Source organism: Theobroma cacao, chromosome 7 (assembly GCF_000208745.1).
Source record: "Theobroma cacao cultivar B97-61/B2 chromosome 7, Criollo_cocoa_genome_V2, whole genome shotgun sequence".
Classification (NCBI taxonomy): Eukaryota; Viridiplantae; Streptophyta; class Magnoliopsida; order Malvales; family Malvaceae; genus Theobroma; species Theobroma cacao.
In genome coordinates this window covers 19193584-19203241 of record NC_030856.1, presented here as the reverse complement: position 1 = coordinate 19203241, position 9658 = coordinate 19193584, and the positions used below count along the sequence as shown (strand labels likewise).

At 34.4% G+C, this 9658-nt stretch overlaps 1 long non-coding RNA gene across 1 annotated transcript; it reads right to left on the bottom strand.

Moving 5' to 3' along the window:
* On the bottom strand, window positions 557–2067 carry LOC108662852. The gene is made up of 3 exons (XR_001928697.1): window positions 1908–2067; window positions 1500–1592; window positions 557–634 (listed from the first exon to the last, which is right to left on the bottom strand). It is a non-coding gene; the product is annotated as an uncharacterized LOC108662852 (long non-coding RNA).

Sequence of the window (9658 nt, the reverse complement as noted above, 5' to 3'; positions counted from 1 at the left end):
TGTGATTAACAGAATGCATGCTGTCACGACCCGAAACTCCCCTCGAGCCCGCGACAATCGTCGCGGTGCCCCGATGGGCACTCATATCTCGGAATGCCAACCGAAACCCCACAAGGCTTAATATCAGTTTCTCGTTTTCCCCGGTGAGTAACTATTGCCAAATATTATGTTCTAAAGGATTTTAAGCTATTTCTAACTTAAAACTGATAAAATAAAAATTTTATCTCACAGAGGTATTTTGGTCATTTTCCACTGAAAATTTCGAAACCAGTTAAAAAGGTAGTAAACAAGTACCAATCATATAATTCATATTCAAAAATAAGTTTAAGCATCTAAAACCTTTATTAAGAATGAAATTATAATTATTTGAATATAATAAAAAGATAAAACAAAATATTCAATAAAATATTTTATTTTCTTATAAACAGTAATTTTAGAGTTATACGTAAATACTTTTTTGTAACGTAAAAACACAATAAATTCATTCTTACTGTAACACAGTAAACTATTAAATTTACAAAATCAAGTGGACCCACAATAACTAGAATTAAAGAAACTGTGAACCTACTGTGTGGAGGACGCTAATCCAATAGAAGCCCTCAATGGAATCAGCTATTTACAGCTTACTCTGATCCTGAAATGGGTGGAAAGGAGGGTGGTGAGATTATAAAATCTCAGTGAGTAAACAAACATCATTTAAATCATCTAAAGCCGAGTAAAAGGAGACAATTCAAATATCCCATCATTTTTAAGTATTTCACAATTTAAAAATTCATCCCAACCCATGCAAACAGTTGTATTTCATTTAATTTCTCATTAAGGCTTATGATTTTCATAAACATTTGGCTCATGCCATCAAATAGTACTCAGTGACACCTTGATCAGAGGTGTACACTCGAGCCTGCCAAGGCTGTTAAAATTTCGTATGCACGTAAAACATATTTTCAGTTTGAGAAAAACACAGCCGTTCCTTGGCGTTAGCGGAGTTCATCATCACGAGGTGTTTCGGCGTGACGTGAACTCTAACCATACCTCAGGAGATACCCTACGCGCCTCTCCAACCGAAGTACATATATATATCCGGATTTTGTGCCCCTCTAATAGGTTGGTCCCTAGAATCTGCCCACTGCAGCAAACTAAACCCACCATACAATAAAATTCATTCTAGCATGACATGGCAATTATTGTAATTCACAGCCTTTTAAGGCTAAATACACATTTCATATATTTCAACATAAATACCAATTCATCCATTCATGCAAATATTATCATAAGCCATTTATTCATATCATAAATTTTTCAACATAACAAGTGGTCTCCAATAACTCTATTTTTCAAAGTCATCATTCAATTTTAAAACAATTTATAACATCTTTTCATGTAGACACATTTTATTTGTAAAACTCAAGATTTACCATTTAATTTTATTTTCATAAAATTTCATCAAAATCAATTAAAAACATACTTTAGATAATAAAAATAATGATAAGGTTACTCACCTCACAATAGCGGGATTTCTACATCGCTATTACTTCGTATATGCATATAATTATACCTAATCGCCCGTCACCTACTTCGTTCAACACGCTTTCCTAGCAACCATTTAAATTCAATACATTTAGTGAATCAATTCTACTTTTCTCTCTCTCATTCTATCATAAATCTACTCGTCTAATTCACATCTTAATATATTTTTATTATAATTAATTGCATCCTTCGTTCACGTAATTCTTTAGAGTATTAACACCAATAACTTACTTACGGTATTTAGTGCCTATTTCAACCTTCTAAGCAACTTAAATTTACTTCATATCACCAATTAACTAATGCATTATTAAATAAAATAATTTATCCTCCATATAGTCCAATTTCAAAATAAATTATGGTGAAGAGTAAAGAAATTTTACCCAATTAAGCTAGGTTGGCCCAAATCTCCACCTTCCTTTTCTTTTGGATTTTTCTTCCTTTGTTGTTTTTGGACTCTTATTCATGGACTTCTCCCATGTCTTTTTAATTGGGTCATGTCCATTCTTCCTTTATTGGATCATGTCCAATTTTCCTTGCTTGTTGGGCCATGCCCATTTTCCTTGTTATTTTCTTTTCCTTTCTTTTCTTTTCTTTTAATTTCTTTTATTTTCTTTCTTTCTTTCTCTTCCTTCTTCCTCCAGCCGACCAGCAGCCTTGTTGTCTTCCTTTTTCTTCTCTTCACATGCACAAACCGTCCAGTCTCTTCCTTTCTCTCCCTCTCACCACCGGTCACACTTATTGTCTTTCAATCTAGAAATTTTCAGTAGCTAAAGCTGCTCCTTTTTACTTCAAAATCAGCAGCTATGCTGCTCTGTTTTTCCTTCAAATTTCAGTAGCTAAGCTGCACCTTTCCTTCAAAAAAATTTGAAGCCAAAACAACCACAATTAACCATCAAAATAGCACCTCAAACCTTAAATTTTCTGCTGCAAAATTCTGCACTTTTTGGCCTCCAAAATCAGCAAAAAAATGGCACTTTCCAGCCTCCAAATCCAGCAGAAAAATGGCTCTTTTCAGCCTCCAAAACCAGCCCTTAAATGGCTCTCTTTCCCTTCTTGAATGGTAGCAAAAACAGCCCCTCAACTCAACTCTCTTTTCCTTTTGTTTTCCTTTCTCATGCACGGTTTTCTTTTTGTTTTTCTTGCTCTTGGTTCTTTCTTCTTCCTTTGCTCTTTTATTTCTCCCTCAACCGACCTCTCTCTTCTTCTTGGTCTTCTTCACTTAGCTTGGTCAACTACACATATATATTTTTTATTTCTTTCTTGAATGTTCCACAAATTTCCACAACATTCCATCATGGCTGGCCACATCAAATTTTTTTTCTTCCTTCACTATGTGTTCCACATGGTCGGCCCCCCCTCCAATTCACCGAGAGTCTTTGACTTTTTTATTGACCACATGGGCAGCTGCCCATGTTGGTCCTATAATATTTTATTTTATTTTATTTTATTTTTATACACATACTATTATTATTTTACTCTTTGTTAATTTTATTTTTCTCATTAATTTCCATTACATATCCTTTAACTTTTATATGTTAAATTCTATCTTTTTATTACGTCTAAAAATTCCAATTTTCATCTAACTTCCTTTCTCGATGCGTGTACCACCAAAATATAAAAATTGTACCTCAACGCGGTATTACCACAATATTTAAATATTTACTTATCCGCATTAGTTCGACTTAACAAAACACGCGTATTTCACTTTTATCACTTATTTCTACAAAAATTCACTTGTATTTCTTCTCCCCCACTTGGATCAACCATATGACCCTTTTTCATGACTGATTTCGACATCCGGTTAAATATTAATATTTTAATATTATTTAATTAATAAAAATATTATTTTATTCCAAAAATTTTATCTTATCTCCTTGGTACCCAAAATACCTTATTATGCCTCACTTGACTTTCAAATCACCTTTTATCGCACAAATTCTCCTCCAATAAAATTATTATTATTTTATTATTATTTTTTCGCGTGCGGAATATTTTATCCTAAACTACTCCTTTCGTCTTTTATCACTTTTAAATATTTTAATTGACCTCAATTTGCATCCGATCAACTTTATTTATTACCATATCAAAGTATAGGGTATTTCACTTGCATACTTGGAAAGCCCCGAAAATTATCAAAAGTCGGTAGTGTACCTAGTGGTGCAAATAAGTTGAATTAAGCCTCGAACTAGTCCAAATAGAGATTTTAAGATGAAATTGAGAATTTTAAAACCCCAAAATGACTTAGGGGCAAATTGGAGTTCGAGGATAGATTTAGAGTCAAATTGGAATTTTCATGACCTAGGGGCAAAATGGTCATTTTGCCACTCGAGGTTAAGATGTGAGTGTTGGATGAAATTTTTGACTAAGATTGATTATTTGGAGTATAATTTGAGTTTGGGAAGTGAAGAATTTTAATTTCGACGTTTTTTCGAGGATAAGGGTAAAATAGTCATTTTGCCACCCCAAGGGCAAAATTGTAATTTTGCACCACCCAACACTTGTCCAGAACATGAATTTCACCCATTATTATTATGGATAATTGAAAGATTTTATGTGGTGGAGAAAGAAAGCTTAATAGTTAAGAATTTAAAAATGGACCAATGGTAAGGTGACAAGTGTCAAGCTTTTATTTCTTTATTATTTTCCTTATAAATTAGCACAAAACCAACCCATTTCTCTTCATTATGGTCGGCTCACCAAGGAGAAGCAATAAAAAGGAAGAACAAAACCCTAGGTGGAAAAATTCAAGGGAAAAACGTGAAAATTCAAGGAAACAAGTGAAAAAAAGTAAGATTTTTCAATTTAAGCTTCAGATCTCTCTTTCTTAAGCATTTTTTCTTATTTTCCATGGTTGAATCACATGAAATCATGATGAATCCCTTGCTGGCTGAACACTTAGAGGGAGGTTTTGATTCTTAATTTGGTTAGATTTTAATGTATTTTAGTGTTTTTAGTTAGTTAGTGATGTGTAGCATGAAAAGCCAACAAGAAAAATTCACTTCCTCCCATTATCCATCATTGGCCGAATCTTCCATGTACAGTGTAGATGGTGGATTTGATTTTATTTCAAGTGAATTGTTTATGAAATGATGAATTACGGTGAGAAAGTCAAGTAGGAAAAATCATAGTGTTGATGCACCCACCATGACCGAAATTCCCAAGAGAAAATGTGAAGATGATTTTGCTCAATTTTATGCTATTTGACTTGTGTTTGATGGTTTGGAGAATTGGAAGAAAAATGGAGTTAATTGGAGTTGAATTGGACATATTGGCCAATTAATCGAGTGATAGATCGAATTAGGCCAATACCGTTTTATTTAGGTACACAATTGAATTTGTGTAGAACACCATGTTTAGACGATAATCCGAACAATTTGAATTCCATTTCCTGTATCCATATAGTTTTATAAAGGTTTAGCACCAATATGGTAAATTGCTTGATTGTGCACTATGTTTAGGTGGTGAATCCTCTGATAAGTGCAAAGAAATTGTACCCGAGGATCGATAGTCGGAGTACTCTAAAAATTTGACTCTCGAAATAGTGAATATGTGACGACCTGGAACCTCCCTCGGGCCCATGATAACCTCCGCGACGTCCCGATTGATACTCATTACCCGGAATACCAATCAGAACCTTGCAAGGCTTACATATCAATTTTAAACAATTTCCAATCGTTTCCGGCTCAAGTAAATCAAAAGATAAAAATATATCATTTTTATATAAAATAATATTTATAGAAACACGTGTAAGTAATCTTTTGTAACTTAGAAGTAAAATAAATTCATACATACAATAATTTACAAAGTTATAATGTACAATAATAATTACAATGACAAGTGGCCCATAAATACATGAAGTGTTGGTGATGGTAACCTACTGTCTGTGTGATAGAGGGGTCAACTGAAATCCTCGACAAAATCGGGTATCTACAAGCTACCACAGGCCTGAAATATTTGGAAAGGAGGTGGGTGAGATTTTGAAATCCCAATGAGTAAACAGACATTATCATAAATATCTAAAGGTGAGTAACATGGAGGCAAGTTTAAACAACAAATTACAAACCATTTCATAAGGTTTTCAATTTATTTCTTAAACCATAAAATATTTGTAATTTACCAAAACAGTTGTTAAGGCTTATAACTTTTATTAAAAACAGGGCTCAAGCCAAAACTAGTCCTCGAGGATACCTTGGCCGAGGCATCTAACCGAGTCCGCCAAGGTTGTTAAGATATTTACATGTTAAACACATGTTAGTTTTGAAAACAAGCTGTTCCTTGGCGTTGGCCGAGTTACACATTCACGTGGGGGTTCTACATGAAGTGAGCTCTAACACTACCCCAAGAGTTACCCTCCTCGCCTCTACAATCGGAGTAACTATATAACCGGGTTTACCGTGCCCTTCTAATAGGCAGTCCACGGAAACCCGTCACTGCAGTGACTAAACCCACCAATTTTAATAAAATTTTGACAGTATAACGTGGCTTTTATTTATTTACCCAGCCTGCATAGTAAAAGACAGCTTACATAAATTCCCAATACAATTATAAAATATAGCCACATATACTCATATATCATAAGCCATTCATAGGAAAATATATTTGTCAAGACAATTGGCAATCTCCAATTACTCAATTTCATAATCAAAACTTTCTTATTTCAGATAATCAACACAATATATTTATTTGTCACATTTATTTCTAAAACATCAAAAATCCCATTTTAATCTCATTTTTATTTCATAAAATACATAAAGAGCATTAAAAAATAAACTCTAGATAATTTACAATAATAATAGGTTTACTCACCGTTTGTACAAACTAAATGCTTTCTAGGTGCCCCGATCACTGTTCGTCAGGTATGACTTCCTTGCCTTTACCGGAAGGCTCTCCCCCTTGAATTTCGTCCAGCCCTTGATATCACTTTTTGATCTCTCTCCTCAAGCATGCTAAATGGAACCAAAGGCATAGGAAAGGTAGAAATCAAGCTAAAGTCGAAAAATCTTACCGTTAGACGCGTAAACGGTCGAAAAACGCAATTTTCCCTTTCAATTTTCTAATTTTCCTTTGGTTTTTCTCTTTTCTTCCTTTCCTCTCTATTTTCTTTCTTGTTCTCTCCTTATGGCCGGCCATCACCTGATGTGGGGTTTAAATGGGTTGACTTTCCTTTAAAAAAATATTAAATCATTAAAAAGTGCCATGTGTCACTTTCCCATTGGCCCGTTTTTAAAATTTCATCCTTTAAACCTCAATTTTTCACCACTTAGAATACCATAGTTATTCATATCAAAAATAAATAAATCCTATAATTTTGACAAGTTTTGGGTGGTGAAAATTACGGTTTTTACCCCAGGGTGACAAAATTATCGTTTTGCCTTTAGGTTCCAAAAATTGCCGGAATTGAAAATTTTCACTTCCTATCATTAAATTATACTCCAAATAGTTAATCTTCATCAAAAATTTTACTCCATGATCAAATTATTATCTTAGGTGGCAAAATGACGATTTTGCCCCTGAACATCAAAATTTTTAATTTTACCCCAAATGAACCCTCAAACTCCGAACAATCATTTTTAATCATTCCTGGACTGTAAGATATTAAATTTCATCCTACGATTAGTATTTGAACTAGTTCGAGGTTAAATCAACTTAAGTGTACCGTTAGGTATAATACCGAGTTTCGTCTATGCTTAGGGACTTTCCTAGCGCAATAACATGCTACTTAGTGCATGTATGTCATGACATCTGTTTATAGGGTCGGGTTTTACAATTCTACCCCCCTTAAAATAAAATTTTGACCTCAAAATCTCACTTACCAGATTCGACAAATAGATGCGGGTATTGGTTCCTCATCTGATGCTCTACTTCTCTTGTCATTTCCTCCATTCGAGCACTTTTCCACAACACTTTGACCATTGAAATACTTTTGTTCCTCAGTACTCGATCCTTTCAATCCAAGATACTCACAAGTTGCACCTCGAACTTCAAATCTTCATGCAACTCGATCGGAGGTGCTTCGAGGATGTGAGAGGGATCTGGTACATATTTCTTAAGCATGGAGACATGGAAAGCATTATGGATCCGATCTAACTCCGGAGGTAGTTCTAACCGATAAGCCACTGGTCCAATTCTCTCAATGATTCGGAATGGTCCAATATACCTCGGGTTAAGCTTTCCTCGCTTCGCAAATCGAATCACACCTTTCCACGGAGAAACCTTAAGAAAAACTTTATCATCGATCACAAACTCCAAGTCTTTTCTCCGTTTATCTGCATAGCTCTTCTGCCTATCTTGGGCTACCTTTAGCCTTTCTCGTATAACCTTGATCTTGTCATTAGTTAGATCGATCAATTCCACACTAACTAACTTTCTTTCACCCACTTCATCCCAACAAAGTGGAGTACGACATTTCCTTCCATATAAAGCTTAGTACGGTGCCGTACCAATGCTAGACTGAAAGCTGTTGTTGTAAGCAAATTCCACTAACGGCAAGTGTCTATCCCAACTCTCAAGAAAATCCATGACACAAGCCCTCAACATATCCTCCATAGTCTGGATAGTCTTCTTTGACTGACTATCCGTCTGTGGGTGAAAAGCAGTGCTAAATTTCAATTTGGTTTAGAGAGCTTCTTGAAATTTTTACAAAAATCGAGAAGTGAATCGAGGATCTCGATCTGACACTATAGAAACGGGAAGTCCAGGTAGCCTCACAATCTCATCTATATAGAGCTAAGCTAGCTTATCAATAGAGTATGTACTATGGACAGCTAAAAAGTGAGCGAACTTAGTCAACCGATTTACGATCACCCAAATCCCATCCTTTCCCCTATGTATCCACGGCAATCCCAAAACTTTAAAACCTGGCCCTATAAACACATGTCATGATATACATGCACTGAGTAGCATGTTATTATGCTAGGAAAGCACCTAAGAATATACCAAACCCAGTATCGTACCTAACGATACACTTGAGTTGATTTAACCTTGAACTAGTTCAAATAGGAATCGTAGGATGAAATTTAATATTTTATAGTCAAGGAATGACTAAAAATGATTGTTCGGAGTTCGAGGTTTCATTAAGGGTAAAATTGAAAATTTTGATGTTCAGGGGAAAAATCGTCATTTTGCCACCTAAGATAATAATTTGATCATGGAGTGAAACTTGTGACCAAGATTAACTATTTGGAGTATAATTTAATGATAGGAAGTGAAAAAGTTTAATTCTGGTGATTTTTGGAGTGTAGGGGTAAAATCGTAATTTTGCCACTCGCAGACAAAATTTGAGATTTTGAGAGAATTTAGATCAAATTTAACAAATTGGAGAATGGTATAAGTATAAGGGATGAAAAATATGTCTATGGGCAATTTTTCAATTTTTTGGGAAAAAATGTAATTTTTCACTTTTACGGGGGCAAAAGTTTAAATTTCAAAAATTACTCCACTAAGACTTTGGATAAGTCTGAGAATTTTATGTAAGCTATGGATATGTGGGACAAGTGTATGGTGAAAATTTGGAAACAAATGGATGAAATTTTAAAAATGGGCCAATGGGAAAGTGACATGTGACCTTTTTAATGATATAATATTATTTTAATAAAAAGTCAGCCCATTTAAACCCCATTTTAAGTGCTGGCCGCCCATAAGGGAGAACAAGAGATAAAATAGAGAGGAAGGGAAGAAAAAAAGAAAAACCAAAGAGAAACAAGAAAATTCAAAGGGGAATTCACGTTTTTCGCCCGTTTACGCGTCTAATGGTAAGATTTTTCGACTTTAGCTTGATTTATACCTTTCCTATGCCTTTGTTTCCATTTAGCATGCTTGAGGAGAGAGATCTAAAAGTGACATCAAGGGCTGGCTGAATTTCAAGGGGGGAGAAATTGAAATGTTTAGGTTTTGATTTTTAGTTAATTTGATAGTTTTAGTTAGTTAAATGTGTTTAGAAATTAAATTAGGCAAGAAAGCATTAAATTTTCACAATACCCACCCTTGGCCGAATCTGCAATGAGGTACAATGATGATGATCTGATTTTTATTCTAAGAGAAATGAAGAGAAAATGATGAAAAATGGTTAAATGTGATAGAAAAACAAAGTAGAAAATTTACCGAGTTAATGTCCCATTTTTGGCTGAATTTT